General features: G+C 44.2%; 1 pseudogene; it reads right to left on the bottom strand.

The window, feature by feature from the left end:
- Positions 1-1,190: 1,190 nt before the first annotated feature.
- Positions 1,191-24,735, bottom strand: LOC129816214 (uncharacterized protein C3orf38-like; annotated as a pseudogene).
- Positions 24,736-26,621: the final 1,886 nt, after the last annotated feature.

Here is a 26,621-nt window from a genome sequence, read left to right as displayed (position 1 = left end):
GTATTGTATTGTGTAGTGGATTTGCTGGCATGCATGCCACATTTTTTTTTTTGCCCCACTAAGATTTACATGCTAAAATCGTCACCGAACATACCTGATCAAGATCAATACAGTTAATGTTATGATTATGTACATAACAGGTACTACAGAGAGAAGCAAACAGTACACCCAAAATTGTATTTCTTTTTAGTACAGGTATGATACATTTACAATATAATACAGTTACAAATGATAGAAGCATTCTTCTGCAAATAAAAGCATTCTTCTTACAGTCTTGTCTCATCGCTGCAAATCCTGTAAGGACTCAGAAGAGGCATAGGTCGAGAGCCGTGTGTCCTCCGAAACACAACCCAACCAAGCCGCACTGCTTCTTGACACAATTCCCGCTTAACCTGGAAGCCATCCACACTATTGTGTCAAGGAAACACCGTACACATGGCAACCGTGTCAGCATGTATGTGCCTGGCCCACCACAGGAGTTGCTAGAGTGCAATGGGACAAGGACATCCCTTCCAGCCAAACCCTCCCTTAACCAGGACAACGCTGGGCCAATTGTGCACTGCCCCATGGGTCTACCAGGCGTAGCCGGCTGCAACAGAGCCTGGACTCGAAACCAGGATCTCTAATGGCACAGCCTTAGACCACTGCACCACTCGGGAGGCCCTATGCCACACATTCCTGCACCAACCAAGAAAGCTTTTCCCATTACATGGAGAGTAAACCTAAACATATCCTGGCATACTGTATTAATAGCAACATTTTAAATGTATTTGTCTTCTTGATGCAGCAGTAAATAATACCTCACTATACAGTATTGTTGAAGAAAACAAAGCATAAAATGTATGTTTACCCCCATCATGACAATTACATTACATGCATAATGTATTGAGTGCACTTTGTCTTTCATTCTCACGTCTATCACAAGCATATCTCTAACCACCACTCCCTTACTGTCTGCAGAGACTTGATCTTGGTGACGCCAGATATGGAGTTCAATAATCTGAAGTGGCTCTCTCCTCGTCTCCTCCCCTTCATCTGCACTGACCTAAAAACCCAGGATAGGTGAAAGCGATATGCTTGATGGCTACACCAGCAATCTACTTTTACTTGTCAAGTTCCTTTGAATCAGTGCAGATGAAGAAGAGGAGAGGAAGACACTTAGAATATTGGCATGCTCCCCAGGTACCTGATCATCTACAGAGCAGCTGTAGTTCCGTGGAGCTGCAGGTCAATGCAGGCAAGGTCAGTTCCTTTGCCCCATCCTGGGCGCCCCGCCCCCTGATCTTCAGGTTGACAAACTTGATCTTCCAGCTGTTCTGTTCTAGTGGGGAGCGGATAAGGCCAAACACCTGTTCATAGACTCCCAGACAGACAGTGTCTCTGTGTATGGTCCCTGCTACTGCTACCAGCACCAGGTCGTGGGGGGAGGACAGGGCCTTCAGGCTATGAGGGTCCAGTTTGGGGCTCAACAGGAGCCTCTCGTTTCTTGCCAGTGCCAGGAGACGCAGGCTGATCAGCTCAGAACCATGGAACTCCTCCATCTTTTGACAATCAGCACTAAGACACAGAGAGATCAGATAGTTTGGATTCAATTGATATTGTTTTAAACTATACAAACAGTTCAGCAAAAATAATACTTAATCTCAAAAGAGAGTGTGAACTGTATAATTTGGGTCAAAATGTTTACCTGGAGAAGAGGTGCAGACAAACGTCCTACCAGAAGTGTTGAGGGCCCCAGTCCTGAGGAGGCTAGTCCCAGTCCTGGGGTTCTGACTGTTGAGGGGAAAAACCAATGACAGAACTGTCTGGCAAAGGCCAGGTGGTCAAAGCCAGCACTGTCCTCCGCCTCAGAGGACACCGACACAGAAACACAATCAGCTAGCCTCAGACTTAGGCTGGTCTCAACTGCTGGGGTTTGATGGTCCAATGCCTTCAAACAAGGAGACAGACATTTAGTAAGGTGTCCACTCTGCCCAGAGTGGGTGAAAACACACTTTGGTGATGAAATTTCCCTTCCTTATGTTAAAAAATACATTTTACCAAGACCAATTCGATTTTTCGTTATGAATCGTTCAGTTGGGTCTTTCTTTAAAAAGTTCTTATGGCTGCAATCCCGTGAAAGTGCAGGGCGCCAAATTCAAACAACAGAAATCTCATAATTAAAATTCCTCAAACATACATGTGTCTTATACCATTTTAAAGGTAATCTTGTTGTTAATCCCACCAAAGTGTCTGATTTCAAATAGGCTTTACAGCGAAAGCACCACAAACGATTATGTTAGGTCACCGCAAAATCACAGAAAAACAGCCCTTTTTCCAGCCAAAGACAGGAGTCACAAAAAGCAGAAATAGAGATAAAATGAATCACTAACCTTTGATGATCTTCGTCAGATGACACTCATAGGACTTCATGTTACACAATACATATATGTTTTCTTCGATTAAGTTCATATTTATATCCAAAAACCTCAGTTCACATTGGCGCCATGTTCAGAAATGCCTCCAAAATATCCGGAGAAATTGCAGAGAGCCACGTCAAATAACAGAAATACTCATCATAAACTTTGATGAAAGATACATGTTTTAGATAGAATTAAAGATACACTTGTTCTTAATGCAACCGCTGTGTCAGATTTCAAAAAGCTTTATGGCAAAAGCACAATATTCAATAATCTGAGAACAGCGTTCAGCCACAAAAGGAAGCCATACAGTTACCCGCCAAATTATGCAGTCAACAAAACTTATAAATAGCATTATAAATCTCCACTTACCTTTGCTGATCTTCGTCGGAATGCACTCCCAGGACTCTCACTTCCACAAGAAATGTTTGTTTTGTTCGGTAATGTCCATCATTTATGTCCAAATAACTATTTTTGTTAGCGTGTTTGGTTAACAAATCCAAAGTCAGGAAGCGCATTCACTAAAAGAAGATGAAATGTCAAAAAGTTCCGCAACAGTCAGTAGAAACATGTCAAACGATGTATTGAATCAATCTTTAGGATTGAGGACATAAATCTTCAATAACGTTCCAACCGGAGAATTCCATTGACTTCAGATATGCGATGGAACAGAGCTCCCTATCATGTGAACGCGCATGGTCAGAGCATGGACAGCTCATGGCAGACCTGACTCATTCCTGTCTCCTTCGGCCCCACTTCACAGTAGAGGCGTCAGACAAGGTTCTACAGACTGTTGACATCTAGTGGAAGCCGTAGGAGCTGCAAACTAATCCATATCCCACTGTGTATTCGATAGGCGATGAGTTGAAAATCGACCAACCTCAGATTTTCCACTTCCTGTTTGGATTTCTTCATAGGTTTTTGCCTGCCATATGAGTTCTATTATACTCACAGACATCATTCAAACAGTTTTCGAAACTTCAGAGTGTTTTCTATCCAATAATAATAATAATATGCATATATTAGCAACTGGGACTGAGGAGCAGGCAGTTTCCTCTGGGCACCTCTGGGCACCTTTCATCCAAGCTACTCAATACTGCCCCTGCTGCCATAAGAAGTTATCTTTTCATTAACCTGTCTGGCACCGGGGTTCCGCTAGCGGAACTCCTCCCACATTCCACTGAAAAGGCAGAGTGCGAAATTCCCAAAATATTTTTGAGAAATATTTCACTTTCACACATTAACAAGTCCAATACAGCAAATGAAAGATACACATCTTGTGAATCCAGTCAACATGTCCGATTTTTTAAATGTTTTACAGCGAAAACACCACGTATATTTATGTTAGCTCACCACCAAATACAAAAAAGGACAGACATTTTTCACAGCACAGGTAGCATGCACAAAGCCAACCTAACTAACCAAGAACCAACCAAACTAACCAAGAAACAACTTCATCAGATGACAGTCTTATAACATGTTATACAATAAATATATGTTTTGTTCGAAAAATGTGCATATTTGAGGTATAAATCAGTTTTACATTGCAGCTACCATACATTTACATTTTTACATTTTAGTCATTTAGCAGACGCTCTTATCCAGAGCGATTTACAGTAGAGTGCATACAATTTTATTACATTTTACATACTGAGACAAGGATATCCCTACCGGCCAAACCCTCCCTAACCCGGACGACGCTATGCCAATTGTGCGTCCCCCCACGGACCTCCCGGTTGCGGCCGGCTGCGACAGAGCCTGGGCGCGAACCCAGCCCAGCCTGGGCGCGAACCCAGAGACTCTGGTGGCGCAGCTAGCACTGCGATGCAGTGCCCTAGACCACTGCGCCACCCGGGAGGTCATCACAGCTACCGTCAGAAATAGCACTGAAGCAGCCAGAGTAACTACAGACACCAACGTCAAATACCTAAATACTCATCATAAAACATTTCTGAAAAATCGATGGTGTACATCAAATTAAAGACAAACATCTTGTGAATCCAGCCAATGTTTCCGATTTTTTAAGTGTTTTACAGCGAAAACACAATATAGCATTATATTAGCTTACTACAATAGCCTACCACACTACCGCATTCATTCATCAAGGCACGTTAGCGATAGCAATAGGCACGTTAGCGATAGGGAATAAACCAGCAAAATATATTAATTTTCACTAACCTTCATAAACCTTCATCAGATGACAGTCCTATAACATCAGGTTATACATACACTTATGTTTTGTTCGAAAATGTGCATATTTAGAGCTGAAATCAGTGGTTATACATTGTGCTAACGTAGCATCTTTTTCCCAGAATGTGTGGATATTTTTATGACACTCAACTATTCTGACCAAATAACTATTCATAAACGTTACTAGAAAATACATGTTGTATAGGAAATGATAGATACACTAGTTCTTAATGCAATCGCCGTGTTAGAATTCTAAAAATAACTTCATTACGACATCCAGCTTAGTTATAGCGAGAGCGTGCCCAAAATCTGGGCGCAAACTACTAGTACAACATGTTCGACAGATATATGAAATAACATCATAAAATGGGTCCTACTTTTGATGATCTTCCATCAGAATGTTGTACAAGGGGTCCTTTGTCCAGAACAATCGTTGTTTGGTTTTAGAATGTCCTCTTCTCCAGTCAATTAGCACGGAAAGCTAGCAAAGTAGCGCGAAGCTCTCCTTCCTGAACAAAGGCACACAACGCAACACGCCTAACGTCCCGAATAAATTTCAATAATCTAATAAAACTATATTGAAAAAACATACTTTACGATGATATTGTCACATTTATCAAATAAAATCAAAGCCGGAGATATTAGTCGTCTATAACGACAGCCTTTCAGAAGGCAATACAAGGTCCCTTCGCGCGCTCTCCAGAAAACAAGAAACTGGTGACACGTCATACAAAGAGCTTTTATTCGACCCCAGATCAAGTTATACACTCCATTTCTTCTCTCACTGCCTGTCGACATCTAGTGGAAGACGTATGAAGTGCATGTATACTAATAAATATCAAGGACATTTATAGGCAGGCCCTAGAACAGAGCATCGATTTCAGATTTTCCACTTCCTGTCAGGAAGTTTGCTGCAAAATGAGTTCTGTTTTACTCACAGATATAATTCAAACGGTTTTAGAAACTAGAGAGTGTTTTCTATCCAATAGTAATAATAATATGCATATTGTACAAGCAAGAATTGAGTACGAGGCCGTTTAAATTGGGTACGATTTTCCCCCAAAGTGAAAACAGCGCCCTCTGTCCTCAACAGGTTAACATATCCAAAAAATCGGTTTTCGTAACCAAATACATCAAATAATAACTGTGTGGACAGAGCAGTGTGGCTTTCTCGCAGCAACTTTGAGGATTTTACATGTTGTGGCGGTCGTGTTCAAAGCTAAATTAACATGACACAAGCTTAATTAAATGTAAAATGTTTTGAAAAGCATTTTCGCTCAGTGCTCCGTTGACATTTTACAGCGATACACTTGTTTTTTGGAGAAATCTTGGAAAAAGGAAAGGAATTTTACATTAACCTGTCTAGGATCAGCGTGGCGCTAGCGGCACCCCCCCCCCCCCCACTGAAAAACCAGTGCCGCGAAATTCAAAAAAAATATATTTTTAAAATATTTAACTTTCACACATTAAAGTCCAATACAGCTAATGAAAGACACAGATCTTGTGAATCCAGTCAACATTTCCGATTTTTAAAATGTTTTACAGGGAAGACACAATATGTAAAGATGTACATCTATTACCTAAAAACACATTAGCATAATCCACCATCTTTTATTTGTCCACCAACACCAGTAGCCATCACCAATTCGGCTAAACTAAGATATTTATAGCCCCTAACCAACAAAAAAACTCATTAGATGACAGTCTGATAACATATTTATGGTATGGGATAGGTTTTGTTAGAAAAAAGTGCATATTTCAGGTAGACTTCATAGTTTACAATTGCACCCACCATCACAAATGGACTAGAATAATTACAATGAGCAACGTGTTTACCTAACTACTAATCATCAAACATTTCGTAAAAATACACAGCATACACGAATCGAAAGACACAGATCCTGTGAATACAGACAATATTTCAGATTTTCTAAGTGTCTTACAGCGAAAACACAATAAATCGTTATATTAGCTTAGCACATAGCAATTAGCAGCCCAGCATTGATTCTAGCCAAAGTGAGCGATAAAAGTCAACATCGCCAAAAGATATTAATTTTTTCACTAACCTTCTCAGAATTCTTCCGATGACACTCCTGTAACATCACATTACAACATGCATATACAGTTTGATCGAAAATGTTTATATTTAGCCACCAAAATCATGGTTAGACAATGTGAAATGTAACTCAGCTGGTCAGAATTTGTCCTTGCGCCACTTAGACAGTGATCTACTCTTATACATAAATACTCATAAACGTGACTAAAAAATATAGGGTGGACAGGGATTGATAGACAATTTAATTCTTAATACAATTGCGTTATTACATTTTTTAATTTATCCTTACTTTTCAATACAATTTGCGCCAAGCGAAGCTACGTCAAAAAACATGGCGTCCTAAGCCACTAAAATGTTTCGACAGAAACACGATTTATCATAATAAAAATGTCCTACCTTGAGCTGTTCTTCCATCAGTATCTTGGGCAAAGGATCCTTTCTTGGGAGAAATCGTCTTTTGGTGGAAAGCTGTCCTCTTGCCATGTGGAAATGTCAACTGCGTTCGGGATGAACTGAAAAGCGTGCCCAACTTTTCACATCGTTGCAAAAATAAATGTCCCAAAATCGCACTAAACGGATATAAATTGCTATAAAACGCTTTAAATTAACTACTTCATGATGTTTGTAACTCCTATAACGAGTGAAAAGATGACCGGAGAAATATAACAGGCTAAACTAACGCTTGGAACAGGAGAGGGTCGGTGTCTTCCACGCGCGTTACGCAGCAAGAAAAGACTTGCTAGCTAAAGGTTTTTTTCATTTGTAGGGCCTGTGAACGAGCAATCGACCCCGTTGGAATCGTCATCACGTAAAGGCATCCAGGGGAAGACGTAAGAAGTGTCCGTATAGTCATAGCAACGACAGTGCCCTTTTAACTGACTTCAGAAAAGTGGCCAACATTTCTCAAATCTGACTCCATGTCAGGGAAATTGCTGTAGAATGGGCTCTGTTCCACTTAGAGACAAAATTTCAACTCCTATAGAAACTATAGACTGTTTTCTATCCAATAATAATAATAATATGCATATTGTACGATCAAGGATTTTGTGGGAAGCCGTTTAAAAAATTAGCCACATTAGCATAAATAGTCTAAACAGCGCCCCCATCCCCAACAGGTTAACTTCTTTGGGCTGCAGAGGCAGTATTGAGTAGCTTGGATAAAAGGTGCCCATTTCAAACGGCCTCGTACTCAATTCTTGCTCGTACAATATGCATATTATTATTACTATTGGATAGAAAACACTCTCAAGTTTCTAAAACCGTTTGAATTATATCTGTGAGTAAAACAGAACTCATTTTGCAGCAAACTTCCTGTCAGAAAGTGAAAAATCTGAAATCGAGGCTCTGTTCCAGGGCCTGCCTATAAATGTGCTTGATATCTATTAGTATACATGCACTTCATACGCCTTCCACTAGATGTCAATAGGCTGTGAGAGGTGAAATGGGGTTTATAGGTATTTCTATGGTCAAAAGAGAGAGCTTGGAATGACATGACCCCAGAATTCCTTTGTTCAGGAAGCGCATAAAGGTCACCAGTATTGGCTTCTGAAAAGCATTCGTTATAGACGTCTTATATCTCCGGCTTTGATTTTATTTGATAAATGTGATAATATCATCGTAAAGTATGTTTTTTCAATATAGTTTTATTAGATTATTGAAATTTTTTCGGGAGTTTAGGCGTGTTGCGTTCTTTGCGTTTGGTAACGAAGGAGAGCTTAGCGCCACTTGGCTAGTTTTGCTTGCTCATTCGAGAGGGAAAAATGCCATTCTAAAACCAAACAACGATTGTTCTGGATAAAGGACGCCTTGTACAACATTCTGATGGAATATCATCAAAAGTAGGACCCATTTATGATGTTATTTCATATATCTGTTGAACATGTTTACTATAAGTTTGCGCCCAGATTTTGGGCGATCTCTCGCTATAACGTAAGCTGCATGTCGTACTGAAGTTATGTTTAGAATTCTAACACGGCGATTGCATTAACAAGACTCTCCATACAGAAGACGCATCCAACCAATGACTCTTATGTGTAATCTAATGGAACACGATAAAGGTCTAGCTAGCATAAGGGATTCCATTCCAAGCACAGAGGAGTTATTCTATTTGTTTGAGCAACGTTGTTAGTTTTCCTACAAGCCTTTCATTCTAATAGTAATATATCATATTCATATTCTTACACAAATCACTGTATATGCATTACATATTGGCTTATAGAGAAAAGACTATTATTTGTGCCGATGTAAAAGTGGGATGGGGAGTACTCAGTAGGGTCTGTAGAATCTATATGGTGTCAATCAACCTGGTCTCAGAGCATTTCGTATTATTCTGTATGTAAACCCAAGACACTCCATTTAGAATATGTTACATTTCATATGGTATGTATTAATTTGTGGATGTCCATTACCCTATGTATTAATTTGTGCATGTCCATCACCCATTTCTTATGATATGTTAAGAATTACAATTTGTATTATATGTTATGAATTTGCAAAATGTGCAATAAGTTACGAATTCTAGCTAGGTGGCTAACGTAAGCTAGCTGGCTAATGTTAGCTAGGCTAGGGGTTAGGGTTAAGGTTACGGTTAAGTTAAGTTAAGTTAAGGAGTTATATTAAGGTTAGGGTTAGGGTTAGAACCCAAAAATGTCATCGTATTACTCCAGTGCTAGCCTCTTAACACTGGCTTCCTGTTAAGGCTAGGGCTGATTTCAAGATTTTACTGCTAATCTACAAAGCACTACATGGGCTTGCTCCTACCTATCTTTCTGATTTGGTCCTGCCGTACATACCTACACGTACGCTATGGTCACAAAACGCAGGCCTCCTTACTGTCCCTAGAATTTCTAAGCAAACAGCTGGAGGCAGGGCTTTCTCATATAGAGCTCCATTTTTATGGAATGGTCTGCCTACCCATGTGAGAGACGCAGACTCGGTCTCGACCCTTAAGTCTTTATTGAAGACTCATCTCTTCAGTAGGTACTATGATGGGTGTGAAGGTGAACGGAAAGGCACTGGAGCGACGAACCACCCTTGCTGTCTCTGCCTAGCCAGTTCCCCTCTCGCCACTGGGATTCTCTGCCTCTAACCCTATTACAGGGGCTGAGTCACTGGCTTACTGGTGCTCTTCCATGCCGCCCCTAGGAGGGGGCATCCCTTGAGTGGGTTGAGTCACTGATGTGATCTTCCTGTCCGGGTTGGCGCCCCCCTCGGGTTCGTGCCGTGGGGGAGATCTTCGTGGGCTATACTCGGCCTTGTCTCAGGGTAGTAGGTTGGTGGTTGAAGATATCCCTCTAGTGGTGTGGGGGCTGTGCTTTGGCAAAGTGGGTGGGGTTATATCCTGCCTGTTTGGCCCTGTCCGGGGGTATCGTCGGACATGGCCACAGTGTCTCCCGACCCCTCCTGTCTCAGCCTCCAGTATTTATGCTGCAATAGTTTATGTTTCGGGAGGCTAGGGTCAGTCTGTTATATCTGGAGTATTTCTCCTGTCTTATCCGGTGTCCTGTGTGAATTTAAGTATGCTCCCTCTAATTACCTCTCTCTCTCTCTTTCTCTCTCTCTTTCTCTCTCTCTCTCTCTCTCTCTCTCTCTCTCTTTCTCTCTTCTCTCGGAGGACCTGAGCCCTAGGACCATGCCCCGGGGCTACCTAGCCTGATGACTCCTTGCATTGGACTGCCAGATGGTGAAGCAGTCCAATAGACAAAGAACAGTTCTTATGCTGACATTGCTTCCAGAGGCAGTTTGGAACTCGGTAGTGAGTGTTGCAACCGAGGACAGACGATTTTACGCACTATACGCTTCTAGCAGGGCAGAAATTTGACTAACTGACTTGTTGGAAAGGTGGCATCCTATGACGGTGCCACATTGAAAGTCCCTGAGCTCTTCAGTAAGGCCATTCTACTGCCAATGTTGTCTATGGAGATTGCATGTCTGTGTGCTCGATTTTATACACCTGTCAGCAACGGGGGTGGCTGAAATAGCCAAATCCACTAATTTGAAGGTGTGTCCACACACTTTAGTATATATAGTGTATTTGCCACATATTGTGACAACATAACGTTCTAAAAGTGTAGCTGTCCATGGTGCTGATATGTGTCTCACTGTTCATTTGTCAACATAAACCTTCCTGTGACCTAGCTTTTCTTTCAAACTCACCTGTTTCTAGTGAGTAGACTGGACACACAATCAATCATTTTTCCTGTACCTTTTTATTTTTGTACCGTATATTGTCCAGGTAACCTACTTTAAGCTGTTTGACCACAGTCAAATTCGTCATCTCTCCCATGTCTTACTCGACTAGTAGTTGTTCAGAAATATTTATGGGGGGGGGGGGGATTTCGGCAATGCTCGTTTCTTGCCTGCTGAAATTCTCCCCCCTTCTATTTTGGGATTGCAAGGCCTGGCACAATTCATAATCATTTTGATAGCTCATGTTGACCAGTATTGCGTGTGTAACGAATATCCTCCTCCTCTTCAACCGAAAAGGAGGAGTATTGAGGGAACCAAGGCGCAGCGGATTGTGAAGACATAATTTATTTAAGACACGACAAAATAACAAACACGACGTAGACAGAAAACGAACTATACTTGAATAAACTACAAAACAAATAAACGATGAAAACAGACCTAGACACGAACTTACATATAACTTGAAGAACGCACGAACAGGTACACGACTACAAACAAACGCTACAGTCCCATGTGGCGTAACATCACACAGACACAGGAGACAACCACCCACAAACAAACAGTGTGAATGCCCTACCTAAATATGACTCTTGATTAGAGGAAAATGCAAACCACCTGCCTCTAATCAAGAGCCATACCAGGCAAACCAAAACCAACATAGAAACGAATAACATAGACTGCCCACCCAAAACACATGCCCTGACCAAAACACATAAAAACTAACATAAATAGGTCAGGACTGTTACAGTACCCCCCCCCCAAGGTGCGAACGCCGGGCGCACCAGCACAAAGTCCAGGGGAGGGTCCGGGTGGGCAGTTGACCACGGTGGTGGCTCCGGTTCAGGACGCTGTCCCCGCACCACCATAGTCACTCCCCTCTTCTTTCTACCCCTTCCACTGACCACCCAAACATTAGCTTCCCCTAAATAAACAGCTAGCACCGGGACAAAGGGCAGCACCGGGACAAGGGGTAGCACCGGGACAAGGGGCAGCACCAGAACAAGGGGCAGCACCAGGATAAGGACCATCACTGGAATAAGGGGCAGCACCGGGACAAGGGGCAGCACCGGGACAAGGGGCAGCACCGGGACAAGGGGCAGCACCGGGACAAGGGGCAGCACCGGGACAAGGGGCAGCACCGGGACAAGGGGCAGCACCGGGACAAGGGGCAACACCGGGACAAGGGGCAGATCCCGGCTGAAGGACTCTGGCAGGTCCTGTTTGGACGGCTCTGGCAGGTCCATGCTGACTGACGGCTCTCGACGCTCATGGCAGACTGACGGCTCTCGACGCTCATGGCAGGCTGACGGCTCTCGACGCTCATGGCAGGCCGACGGCTCTCGACGCTCATGGCAGGCTGACGGCTCTCGACGCTCATGGCAGGCTGACGGCTCTCGACGCTCATGGCAGGCTGACGGCTCTCGACGCTCATGGCGCTCTGACGGCTCTGGCTGCTCATGGCTCACTGACGGCTCTGGCTGCTCATGGCTCACTGACGGCTCTGGCTGCTCATGGCTCTCTGACGGCTCTGGCTGCTCATGGCTCGCTGGCGGCTCTGGCAGATCCTGTCTGGTTGGCGGCTCTGGCAGATCCTGTCTGGTTGGCGGCTCTGGCAGATCCTGTCTGGTTGGCGGCTCTGGCAGATCCTGTCTGGTTGGCGGCTCTGGCAGATCCTGTCTGGTTGGCGGCTCTGGCAGATCCTGTCTGTCTGACGGCTCTAGCGGCTCCTGTCTGGCTGATGGCTCTAGCGGCTCCTGTCTGGCTGACGGCTCTGTAGGCACATGGCAGACGGGCGGCTTTGCAGGCTCATGGCAGACGGGCGGCTTTGCAGGCTCCTGGCAGACGGATGGCTCAGATGGCGCTGGGGAGACGGATGGCTCAGATGGCGCTGGAGAGACGGATGGCTCAGATGGCGCTGGGGAGACGGATGGCTCAGATGGCGCTGGGGAGACGGATGGCTCTGGCCGGATATGGCGCACTGTAGACCTGGTGCGTGGTGCCGGAACTGGAGGCACCGTGCTAATGACAAGCACCTTCCTACTAGTGCGGGGAGCAGGGACAGGGCACACTGTATTCACAAAGCCTACTCTATCCCTGATGCGTGGTACCGGCACTGGTGACGCCGGGCTGAGGACAAGCACATCAGGATTAGTAGGGGGAGAATATACAGTGTGTACAGGGCTCTGGAGACGCACTGGTAGCTTAGTGCGTGGGGCCGGAACTGGAGGCACCGGGCTAGATACACGCACTACAGGGAGAGTGCGTGGAGGAGGAACAGGGCTCAGGATACGCACTGGTAGCCTAGTGCGTAGTGTATACACTGTAGGTACTAGGCTGGGGCGGGGAGGTGGTGCCGGAAATACCGGACCGTGGAGGCGTACTGGCTCTCTTGAGCATTTAGCCTGCCCAACCTTACCTGGTTGAATGCTCCCGGTCGCCCGACCAGTGCGGGGAGGTGGAATAACCCGCACCGGCCTATGTAGGCGAACCGGAGAAACCATGCGTAAGGCCGGTGCCATGTATGCCGGCCCGAGGAGACGCACTGGTGACCAGATGCGTTGAGCCGGCCTCATGACACCTGGCTCAATACCCAATCTAGCCCTCCCAGTGCGGGGAGGTGGAATAACCCGCACCGGGCTATGCACTCGTACAGGAGACACCGTGCGCTCTACTGCGTAACACGGCGCCTGCCCGTACTCCCGTTCTCCACGGTGAGCCTGGGAAGTGGGCGCAGGTCTCCTACCTGCCCTTGGCCCACTACCCTTTAGCCCCCCCCCAAGAAATTTTTGGGAGTTACTCACGGGCTTTTTCGGCTTCCGTGCCAGACGCGTTCCCTCATAGCTCCGGTTCCTCTCTCCGGTAGCCTCCGCTCTCCTCAGTGCCTCCAGCTGTTCCCATGGGAGGCGATCTCTACCAGCTAGGATCTCCTCCCATGTGTAGACACCCTTTCCATCCAGAACATCGTCCCATGTCCATTGCTCCTTCTTTTCCTGTCCCTTTCTCCTTTGACTCCGCTGCTTGGCTCTGGTGGGGTGGGTGGTTCTGTAACGAATATCCTCCTCCTCTTCAACCGAAAAGGAGGAGTATTGAGGGAACCAAGGCGCAGCGGATTGTGAAGACATAATTTATTTAAGACACGACAAAATAACAAACACGACGTAGACAGAAAACGAACTATACTTGAATAAACTACAAAACAAATAAACGATGAAAACAGACCTAGACACGAACTTACATATAACTTGAAGAACGCACGAACAGGTACACGACTACAAACAAACGCTACAGTCCCATGTGGCGTAACATCACACAGACACAGGAGACAACCACCCACAAACAAACAGTGTGAATGCCCTACCTAAATATGACTCTTGATTAGAGGAAAATGCAAACCACCTGCCTCTAATCAAGAGCCATACCAGGCAAACCAAAACCAACATAGAAACGAATAACATAGACTGCCCACCCAAAACACATGCCCTGACCAAAACACATAAAAACTAACATAAATAGGTCAGGACTGTTACAGCGTGCCTCAGAAAGTATTTGACTAGCCACAAAATTAAGGGGGGGGGGGGGGGGGGGGGGGGGGGGGGGGATTCGGCAAGGCTATTTTCTTGCCTGCCGAAATCCCCCCTCCTATTTTGGGATTTTTTGTTGACCTATCATGACCTCTGATGTGTGCCACAGGAAGTATTAGACTCTAGTCACAAAAATAATTGGTTATTTCAGAATTAATAGTTTTCAGAGCCCTCTAGTGTTCTCTCTATCCATCCCTCAATCCCCCATCCCGTCGTGCTTTTTCAACAACAAAAAAATGACACTTTTTCTGTCTTAGTTTTTAAGACTGTAGGTACAGTAGTAATAAAATAATTTTGTATTTCTTTTTTATTTCACCATTATTTAACCAGATTGTCACGCCCTGACCATAGTTTGCTTTGTATGTTTTATGTTTTGTTTGGTCAGGGTGTGATCTGAGTGGGCATTCTATGTTGTATGTCTGGTTTGTCTATTTCTATGTGTTTGGCCTGATATGGTTCTCAATCAGAGACAGGTGTTTTGCGTTGTCTCTGATTGGGAACCATATTTAGGTAGCCTGTTTTGTATTGTGGGTTGTGGGTTATTGTCTATGTTAGTTGCCTGTGTCTGCACTGTTTATATATAGCGTCACGTTCGTTGTTTTGTATAGTTTGTCAAGTGTTCTTCGTTTCGTTTCATTAAAAGAAGAATGTATTCACTTCACGCTGCGCCTTGGTCCTCCCCTCTTCCACATTATGACGATCATGACACAGATGTTCTCAACTAGCCTAAGTTCTCATTTACAACTGCAACCTGGCCAAGATAAAGCACAGCAATTCGACACATGCAACGACAAAGTTACACATGGATTAAACAAACATACAGTCAATAATACAGTAGAAAAAAATAAAAATCTATATACAGTGAGTGCAAATCAGGTAAGATAAGGGAGGTAAGGCAATAAATAGGCCATGGTGGCGAAGTAATTACAATATAGCAATTAGACACTGGAATGGTAGATGTGCAGAATATTAATGTGCAAGTAGAGATACTGGGGTGCAAAAGAGCAAGATAAATAAATAAATACAGTATGGGGATGAGGTAGTTGGATGGGCTGTTTACAGATGGGCTATGTACAGGTGCAGTGATCTGTGAGCTGCGCTAACAGGTGGTGCTTAAAGCTAGTGAGGGAGATATGGGTCTCCAGCGTCATTGATTTTTGCAGTTCATTCCAGTCATTGGCAGCAGAGAACTGGAAGGAAAGGCGGCCAAGGAGGAATTGGTTTTGGGGGTGACCAGTGAAATATACCTGCTGGAGCGCTTGCTACAGGTGGGTGCAGCTATGGTGACCAGTGAGCTGAGATAAGGCGGGGATTTACCTAGCAGAGACTTGTAGATGACCTGGAGCCAGTGGGTTTGGCGACGAGTATGAAGCGAGGGCCAGCCAACGAGAGCGTACAGGTCGCAGTGGTGGGTAATATATGGGGCTTTGGTGAAAACAAAACGGATGGCACTGTGATAAACTGCATCCAATTTGTTGAGTAGTGTTGGAGGCTCTTTTATAGATGACTGGATGGTCAGTTTAGCAAGGGTGTGTTTGGCAGCATGAGTGAAGGATGCTTTGTTGCAAAATAGGAAGCCGATTCTAGATTTCATTTTGGATTGGAGATGCTTAATGTGAGTCTGGAAGTAGAGTTTACAGTCTAGCCAGACATAATAACAATAATACATCTAAAATCTGTACTCTGGACGAAGAAGAAAGTTCAAATATATATGTCAACATGAGTGCATATCCATAATCACAGTAAACTGTTAAAATAAGAAAATAAGAAAAAAATAAGAAAAAAATACATGTATAATAATATAATTAACAAAACTATGACTGAATGTGCCTCCATGAAGAATCCCCTCCACAATAGGTCCCTTTTCCCTCAATAGGACACCCCCAGCACCTCCACCATCCCCATCAACCTCCCCCACCCTTCAACCACAAAACAAACTAATGACAATAACAGAAATTAAAATACAAAAAATATATACCAAGAAATACAGTTGAGGTCAGAAGTTTACATACACATAGGTTGGAGTCATTAAAACTCGTTTTTCAACCACTCCACACATTTCTTGTTAACAAACTATAGTTTTGTGTATGACACAAGTAATTTTTCCAACATTTGTTTACAGAGAGAATATTTCACTGTATCACAATTCCAGTGGGTCAGAAGTTTACATACACTAAGTTGACTGTGCCTTTAAAAAGCTTGGAAAATTCCAGAAAATGATGTCATGGCTTTAGAATCTTCTGATAGGATAATTGACATCATTTGAGTCAATTGGAAGTGTACCTGTGAATGTATTTCAAGACCTACCTTCAAACTCAGTGCCTCTTTGCTTGACATCACGGGGAAATCAAAATGAATCAGCCAAGACCTCAGAAAAAACATTGTTGACCTCCACATGTCTGGTTCATCCTTGGGAGCAATTTCCAAATGCCTGAAGATACCACGTTCATCTGTACAAACAATAGTACGAAAGTATAAACACCATGGGACCACACAGCAGTCATACCGCTCAGGAAGGAGACGCATTCTGTCTCCTAGAGATGAACCTACTTTGGTGTGAAAAGTGCAAATCAATCCCAGAAAAATAGCAAAGGACCTTGTGAAGATGCTGCAGGAAACAGGTACAAAAGTATCTATAGCCACAGTAGAACAAGTCCTATATCGACATAACCTGACAGGACGCTCAGCAAGGAAGAAGCCAATGCTCCAAAACTGCCATAAAAAAATCCAGACTACAGTTTGCAACTGCACATGGGGACAAAGATCGTACTTTTTGGAGAAATGTCCTCTGGTCTGATGAAACAAAACTAGAACTGTTTGGCCATAATGACCATCGTTATGTTTGGAGGAAAAAGCAGAATAGATGGCATCATGAGGTAGGAAAATGATGTAGATATATTGAAGCAATGTCTCAAGACATCAGTCAGGAAGTTAAAGCTTGGTCGCAAATGGGTCTTCCAAAAGGACAATGACCCCAAGCATACTTCCAAAGTTGTTTTGCAAAATGGCTTCAGGACAACAAAGTTAAGGTATTGGAGTGGCCATCACAAAGCCCTGACCTCAATCCCATATAAAATTTGTGGGCAAAACTGAAAATTTATTTTTTTATTTTATTTAACCTTTATTTAACCAGGTAGGCAAATTGAGAACACGTTCTCATTTACAATTGCGACCTGGCCAAGATAAAGCAAAGCAGTTCGACACATACAACAACACATAGTTACACATGGAGTAAAAAACAAACATATAGTCAATAATACAGTGAAAAAAATAAGTCTATATACAATGTGAGCAAGTGAAGTGAGATAAGGGAGGTGAAGGCAAACAGATATATGTATAAATAAATAAAAATATAAAAGGCCATGGAGGCGAAGTGAGTACAACACAGCAAGTAAAATAAAAAATAAAAAAAACACTGGAATGGTTGGTTTGCAATTGGAAGAAAGTGCAAAGTAGAGACAGAAATAATGGGGTGCAAAGGAGCAAAATAAATTAATAAATAAATACAGTAGGTAAAGAGGTAGTTGTTTGGGCTAAATTGTAGATGGGTTATGTACAGGTGCAGTAATCTATGAGCTGCTCTGACAGCTGGTGCTTAAAGCTAGTGAGGGAGATAGGTGTTTCCAGTTTCAGAGATTTTTGTAGTTCGTTCCAGTCATTGGCAGCAGAGAACTGGAAGGAGAGGCGTCCAAAGGAAGAATTGGTTTTGGGGGTGACTAGAGAGATATACCTGCTGGAGCGCGTGCTACAGGTAGGTGCTGCTAAAAAGCGTGTGCGAGCAAGGAGACCTACAACCTAACTCAGTTACACCAGCTCTGTCAGGAGAAATGGACCAAAATTCACCCAACTTATTGTGGTAGCTAGTGGAAGGCTACCCAAAATGTTCGACCCAGGTTAAACAATTTAAAGGCAATGCTACCAAATACTAATTGAGTGTATGTAAACTTCTGACTTCAACTGTACACATATACAACTGTACACACAACTGTACACAAAGTACATATACATTAACATATTCACAGGACACTCAACTTCTCTCCCTACAACTTCTGGCGCCGACAGAGATGCCCGCCTCGCTTCGCGTTCCTAGGAAACTATGCAGTACTTTGTTTTTTTATGTGTTATTTCTTACATTGTTAGCCCAAGAAATCTTAGGTTTTATTACATACAGTCGGGAGGAACTATTGGATATAAGAGCAACGTCAACTTACCAACATTACGACCAGGAATACGACTTTCCCGAAGCGGATCCTCTGTTTGGTCCACCACCCAGGACAATGGATTGGATCCCAGCCGGCGACCCAAAACAACAGCGCCATAGAAGGGGCAGACGGAGTGGTCTTCTGGTCAGGCTCCGTAGACGGGCACATCACGCACCGCTCCCGAGCATACTACTCGCCAATGTCCAGTCTCTTGACAAGAAGGTAGACGAAATCCGAGCAAGAGTTGCCTTCCAGAGAGACATCAGAGACTGTAACGTTCTTTGTTTCACGGAAACATGGCTCACTTGAGACACGCTATCAGAGTCTGTACAGACACCTGGTTTCTTCACGCATCGCGCCGACAGAAACAAGTATCTCTCTGGTAAGAAGAAGGGTGGGGGTGTATGCCTTATGATTAACGAGACCTGGTGTGATCATAACAACATACAGGAACTCAAGTCCTTTTGTTCACCTGACTTAGAATTCCTCACAATCAAATGCCGACCGCATTATCTACCAACAGAATTCTCTACGATCATAATCACAGTCATGTATATTCTCCCCCAAGCAGACACATCGACTGCCCTGAAAGAACTTCTTTCAACTCTATGTAAACTGGAAACCACATATCCTGAGGCAGCATTTATTGTAGCTGGGGATTTTAACAAGGCTAATCTGAAAACAAGGCTTCCTAAATTCTATCAGCACATCGATTGCGCAACCCGGGCTGGCAAAACCCTAGATCATTGTTATTCTAAACTCTCTAGGACAGGGGTGCCGCTAGCGGCACTCCCCCCACACTCCATTGAAAAGGCAGAGCGGCAAATTCAAAAAATACATTTTTTTTTAAATATTTAACTTTCACACATTAACAAGTCCAATACAGCATATGAAAGGCAGACATCTTGTGAATCTAGGCAACATGTCCGATTTTTAAAATGTTTTACAGGGAAGACAAAATATGTAAATCTATTAGCTAACCACCTTAGCAAAAGACACCACTTTTCTTACTCCATCAGTTTTTTACTCCATCAGCAGCTATCACAAATTCGACCAAATGAAGATATATTTAGCCACTAACCAAGAAACAACTTCCTAAGATGACAGTCTGATAACATATTTATTGTATAGCATATGTTTTTTTTTTTAAATGTGCATATTTATGGTATAAATCATAAATTACATTTCAGCTACACTCAAAAATGGCACCGAAAGCAGCCATAACATTTACAGACACCAACATCAAATACCTAATTACTCCTCATAAAACATTTCTGAGAAATACATACTGTGCAGCAATTGAAAAACAGGATTCTTGTGATTCCAGACAATATTTCCGATTTATGAAATGTTTTACATTGAAAACTAAATGTAGCGCTAAATTAGCATAGCCACGCCAGACAGACACACTTGGGCGCGCGCGACCAGTTGACGTGCACGACAGATATATGAAATAACATTATAAATTTGGTCTTACTTTGGCTGATCTTTCATCAGAATGTTGATCAAGTTGTCCTTAGTCCAGAAGAGTCGTTCAATCCATTCAGAATGGCAACTTTCCATCTTCATTTAGCATATGTACTGGTCGACTGGCACGGATCTGTCCAAAGTAAAAAAAGTCACAGAACGGAACACGGCAAAACTCCCGAAAAAATTCAAATAATCTGATTAAACTATATTTAAAAAACATACATTATGATGACATGGTCTCATTTATCAAATCAAATCCGAGCTGGAGATAGTTCACATCAGAAACGGCAGCAAAACAAAACATGATATCTCTCCCAAGTCGCGCGCTTCTGACTTCCTGAAATTGACGGTCACGCCAAAGAAATAGGTCTTATTTCACGTCAGAACAAGATAAACGCAAGATTTCTCTTCTGACGTCCTCTTGACACCCAGAGGAAGGCGTACGAGGTGTGTTTCGGGTCATAGGTGGCATGACCATGTATAGGCAGAGCGTTGAAGCGAGCATAAACATCTTGCATTTTACTTCCTGGTCGGGGAAAGTGCTGCCAAAGGACTTGTGTTCCACTCAGAGAAAAAATTAAAACGGTTTTAGAAACTATAGACTCTTTTCTGTCCAATAGTATTAACAATATGCATATTGTAAGAGCAAAAATATATTAAGAGGCCGTTTGAAAATTTGCACATATTTTCTAGTTTTTCCAAAACGCCCCTTATAGCCCCTAACAGGCTAACTTCCGCGATGCATATAAGGCCCTCCCCCCGCCCTCCTTTCTGAAAAGCTGACCACGACTCCATTTTGTTGCTACCAGCCTATAGACAGAAACTAAAACAGGAAGCACCCGCGCTCAGGTCTGTTCAACGCTGGTCCGACCAATTGGATTCCACGCTTCAAGATTGCTTCGATCACGGGGACTGGGATATGTTCCGCATAACGTCGAACAACAACATTGTTGAATACGCTGATTCAGTGAGCAAGTTTATTAGCAAGTGCATCAGTGATGTTGTACCCACAGCGTCTATTAAAACATTCCCCAACCAGAAAACGTGGATTGATGGCAGCATTCACGCAAAACTGAAAGGGCGAACCACTGCTTTTAATCCGGGCAAGGTGACCGGAAACATGACCGAATACAAACAGTGTAGCTATTTCCTCCGCAAGGCAATCAAACAAGCTAAGCGTCAGTATAGAGACAAAGTGGAGTCGCAATGCAATGGCTCAGACACGAGAGGTATGAGGCAGGGTCTACAGTCAATCACGGACTACAAAAGAAAAACCAGCCCCGTCGCGGACCACGATGTCTTGCTCCCAGACAGACTAAACAACTTCTTTGCTCGCTTTGAGGACAATACAGTGCCACTGACACGGCCTGCTACCAAAACCTGCGGGATCTCCTTCACTGCAGCCAATGTGAGTAAACATTTAAATGTGTTAACCCTCGCAGGGTTGCAGGCCCAGACGGCATCCCCGGCCGCGTCCTCAGAGCATGCGCAGACCAGCTGGCTGGTGTGTTTACGGACATATTCAATCAATCCTTATCCCAGTCTGCTGTTCCCACATGCTTCAAGAGGGTCACCATTTTTCCTGTTCCCAAGAAATCTAAGGTAACTGAGCTAAATGACTACCGCCCCGTAGCACTCACTTCCGTCATCGTGAAGTGCTTTGAGAGATTAGTCAAGGACCATATCACCTCCACCCTACCTGACACCCAAGACCCACTCCTATTTGCTTACCGCCACAATAGGTCCACAGACGGCGCAATCGCAATCACACTGCCATCTGGACAAGAGGAATACCTGCGTATGTAAGAATGCTGTTCATCGATTACAGCTCAGCATTTAACACAATAGTACCCTCCAAACTCGTAATTAAGCTGGAGACCCTGGGTCTCGACCCCGCCCTGTGCAACTGGGTCCTGGGCTTCCTGACGGGCCGCCCCCAGGTGGTGAGGGTAGGTAACAACATCTCCACCCCACTGATCCTCAACACTGGGGCCCCACAAGGGTGCGTTCTCAGCCCTCTCCTGTACTCCCTGTTCACCCAGGACTGCGTGGCCATGCACGCCTCCAACTCAATCATTAAGTTTGCAGACGACACTACAGTGGTAGGCTTGTTTACCAACAACGACGAGACAGCCAACAGGGAGGAGGTGAGGGCCCCCGGAGTGTGGTGTCAGGAAAATAACCTCACACTCAATGTCAACAAAACAAAGGAGATGATCGTGGACTTCAGGAAACAGCAGGGAGCAGCCCCCTATCCACATCGACGGGACAGTAGTGGAGAAGGTGGAAAGCTTTAAGTTCCTTGGCGTACACATCACGGACAAACTGAAATGGTCCACCCACACAGACAGCGTGGTGAAGAAGGCGCAACTCACACCCTGCTGGAGTCCCTGCATTCTCAGATTCCCCGCTACCGATTTGCACCCTGGGCGGGCTCCCTATTGCACCTTACATTATGTTCAGGATGCTAATTCTAGCCTACAGGGCCATAAAATGACCAGCTCCTTCATACCTCTTGGCCTGGATAAAGTGCTGTACTGTTGTTCTTTCTCTGTGATCAACTGCGACATTCGTGAAGTTGTCTTCTCTAAGGATTCAGTGAACAATCAGATTTCACTGTGTACTGTTGCCTAGTTGGTTGAATGAGTTGAGCTGCAGGCATCATAACTGCAAAGTCCCTTGTTTGTAAAATGCTGATTCAATAACCACCTATTCAAAAAGCTCTTTGATACTGGTTTACTTTTGTACTAGGAATACACGTCTGTTGCGCTGTGTTGTGCTTTTACTCTAGCAGTGAACAGGTTAGGTAGGAGTTTACTTATCATATACTGTATATGTTACATTTTAGAATTTGGTAGATTCCATAATGTAACGCGACATCTACCATAACATGCACTTATGGTTTCAGCGTGTACTTGTAATAAATACTCAAGGAGAAAAGGTGTAGATTCATGCGCAGAACACGGCAGATGTTTATTAAGCCTTCGAAGAAGGCAGGAATCTTGGTCGCAGGCAATAGTAAAAACAAACCAGACCTCACAACCATACAAACAGAAAGAACTAAATAGGGAGGTGATGAGACCAGGTGAGAAATTAACTTCTTGACGCTAGGGGTCAGATTTAAAAAAAAAAAAAAATGTATAACGTTCCCAAGGTAAACGGACTATTTCTCAGGTCCAGATCGTAGAATATGCATATAATTTACAGATTAAGATAGACAACACTCCAAAGTTTCCAAAACTGTCAAAATATTGTCTGTGACTATAACAAAACTGATTTTGCAGGCGAAATCCTGAGGACATCTAACCCGGAAGTGATTTTTTTTATTTTTTTTATCTGCGTTTCATTGCCCGTCTTTCTTCCATTTTAATGTGTATCCTCAGGCTGTGAACAGGCTTTAGACATAGTTTCAGGCTTTTATTTTGAAAAATGAGCGAGATTTTTCAAAACTAGTCAGGTGTCCTTTGATTAGTTCCTGCGCGCGAGAGGGGTAGCTCTCCATTTTCTTTCTCTCTTTTATTGAATAGGTTACGGATACTTTTTGGAATTTTCGTCGAACGGAACGAGGCTGTGGTTTTCTGAACATAACCCAAATGGCGTTTTTTTGTTATAAAAGTAATATTTTTCGAACAAAAATAACATTCATTGTGTAACTGGGAGTCTCGTGAGTGCAAACATCCGAAGATTATCAAAGGTAAGCGATTAATTTTATTGCTTTTCTCACTTTCGTGACCATGCTAATTTGGGGCTAGCTGTTCTAGCATTGATTGATACACTCACAAAAGCTTGGATTGCTTTCGCTGTAAAGCATATTTTCAAAATCTGACACGATAGGTGGATCAACAACAAGCTAAGCTGTGTTTTGGTATATTTCACTAGTGATTGCATGATTATAAATATTTTTAGTAATATTTGGCGCCCTGCAATTCAGCGGTTGTTTAGGAAAATGATCCCGCTAAAGGGATCCGTAGCGCAAAGTTAACAGAGGTTAAATCAATTAACAAAAATGAAAGCCAGGGCTACATTCCAGAACAAAGAAAATCAACCATGTGTTCTAAGAAAAGAAAAGCAGAACCTTACAGTACCCCCCCAAGGGAGGCTCCTGACGACCCAATGGCACCGGAGGATGGAGTGGGTGAGGGAGCAGAGGTGGACGCCTACCTTGGGGGCGAGGTCCGGCAGACTAGTTCGACGAGGTTGTGGACTGACCCGATGTTCTGCGTCGAGGCTGATGTCCAGTGGGTCTGTTCGGGGGTCAACCCCTAAGTCGGGGAGCAGGACGATCCGAACAGTTACAGTGAAATGCCTGAATCATCTCTGGGTCGAGGATGTCTTGGTTGGGGACCGATCTTCAGGCCCATAACCTTCCCAGTCCACTAGGTGGTGGATGTGACCTCAGGCTTTTGGAATCAAGGAGGGCCCGTATGGCGCACAGCGCGTAGAAACTGGAGGATGAAGAGGACTGTAGGTGACTGCTTTTAACAGAGACATGGTAACCAAGGACACACTGAAACGGAGTAAGGCAGAGGGATGTCATAGAAGAATCGCCACACCCGGAAGACAAACTGGGGCCCGCGGTCAGAGACGGTGTCCTCCGGAATCCCATACAGACGGAACAGTTGCAGGAACATACACTCCGTCAATTCCATCATAGTTAGGTAAATGAGGAAGAGGAACTTGACACATTTTTGAAAAATGGTCTGTTTTAAAGGATTCAGGAAGGTCTGTGATGAAGTCAACAGCTATGTGGGACCAGGGTCTGTGAGGGGGTTGGAAAAGGTTAAACTTCCCGGAAGGGAGATGGCGAAGGCTTTTGGTTTGTGCGCAGACTGGACAGGAGAGTACGTAATCCCTTACATCGAATGCCAGTGAGGACCACCAGACCTTCTGGGCTAGAAGTTCGGTGGTTCGTGTAATGCCCGGATGTCCTGACCCCAAGGACGTGTGACACCATTGCATCAGTTGGGGTCTTTCAGCTGCTGGTACATAAATCTTCCCAGCTGGTGTCTCAGGAGGAGCCGGGTCTGAGGTTAGGGCTGCTTGTATGGCAGAGGGAACCTCCCACTGTACCGGTCCCATAATGCAAGAGGAAGAAAGAATGGGTGTAGGGTCTGAGTTAATGGTCAGAAGGTCAAACTGGCGGGAGAGAGCGTCACCTTTTACGTTTCTTAGCAGGGATGTAACTAACATGAAAATGGAATCGTGTGGCGAGAGCCCAGCGGGCTTGTCTGGAGTTTAACCTCTTGGCCCCTCTGATAAATTCCAGAATACGATGATCTGTTAGGACAAGAAAGGGTATGTTGTGCACCCTCCAAACAGTGGCGCCACTCCGAGGGCCAGCTTGATAGCGAGGTGTTCTCCGTTTCCCAAACCGTAATTCCTCTCAGTAGGGGATAACTTCCTGGGGAAGGTACATGGATGTGATTTGGGAGGTGTTCCCACCCGCTGAGAGTGTATGGCTCCTACTTCGGAGGTATCCACCTCCAGGGTGAAAGGAAGGGTCGGATCAGGATGGCGAAGGACAGGCGGTGAGGTGAAGAGGCATTTTAAGTTGTTGAACACAGTCAGGTTGGTATAAGTCCATTGAAGGGTTTGGGTCTTTTGGCTTGTGAGAGGAGTGAGAGGTGAAAGGAGAGGCAGTAGAAATGAAATTCCAAATGAACCGGCGATAGAAGTTGGAGAACCCAATGAAAAACATTGGAGTTCCTTGACGGTGGTGGGTTTGGGCCAGTTACTGATGGCGGTGACTTTGCTCTCATCTATGCTAACCCCTCCAAGTTTCAGTACGAAGCCGAGGAAGTTTACCGAGGTTACATTGAAGGCGCTCTTTTCAGTCTTCACATAAAGGTTATGGTCAAGGAGCCATTGAAGAACTGTTTGCTCATGCTGTATGTGTTCCTTCAGGGAGTAGGAGTAAATCAGGATGTCGTCAATGTAGATGTTAAGAAAGCGGTTGATCATATCCTGGAAAACCTCGTTCATAAAGGATTGGAAGATTGCGGGGTCGTTCGTAAGGCATGACCAGGTATTCGCAGTGCACTCGAGCGGTGATAAAGGCTGTCTTCCATTCGTCACCTTCACGTATACGGACAAGGTTATGTGCACTTCGCAGGTCAAGTTTAGTATAGATGTTGGCACGGCCCTTTTTTCTAAAAAAGAAGCTGGACGCAGCCGGGGAAGACGGACAAATTAAACCGTTTGAGTGTTTCATCAATGTAGTTCTCCATTGCCTCATTTTCCGGGATAGATATGGGGTAAACACAGCCCTTCGGTGTGGACACTCCAGGGAGTAAGTAAATCGCACAGTCTCCTGGGCGATGTGGTGGCAGTGGAGGCCTTGATTTTGCTGTACTGGGCGTATTCAGATGGTATGGTGGGTGGCACTGCCGAGGCAGAGTCCTCAATTGTGGTGGCTCTGCAGGGTAGGCTGAGACAACTGTAGAAGCAGGTAGAAGACCAGGACAGTAGATCACCTTGTTGCCACGAGATGGCAGGGTCATGACGACAAAGCCAGAGGTGTCCGAGGATGAGAGTT

This window comes from Salvelinus fontinalis, chromosome 19 (assembly GCF_029448725.1).
Source record: "Salvelinus fontinalis isolate EN_2023a chromosome 19, ASM2944872v1, whole genome shotgun sequence".
NCBI classification, from domain to species: Eukaryota; Metazoa; Chordata; class Actinopteri; order Salmoniformes; family Salmonidae; genus Salvelinus; species Salvelinus fontinalis.
Note: the sequence above shows the minus strand (reverse complement) of the source record. Positions and strands in the feature narration are given on the sequence as shown.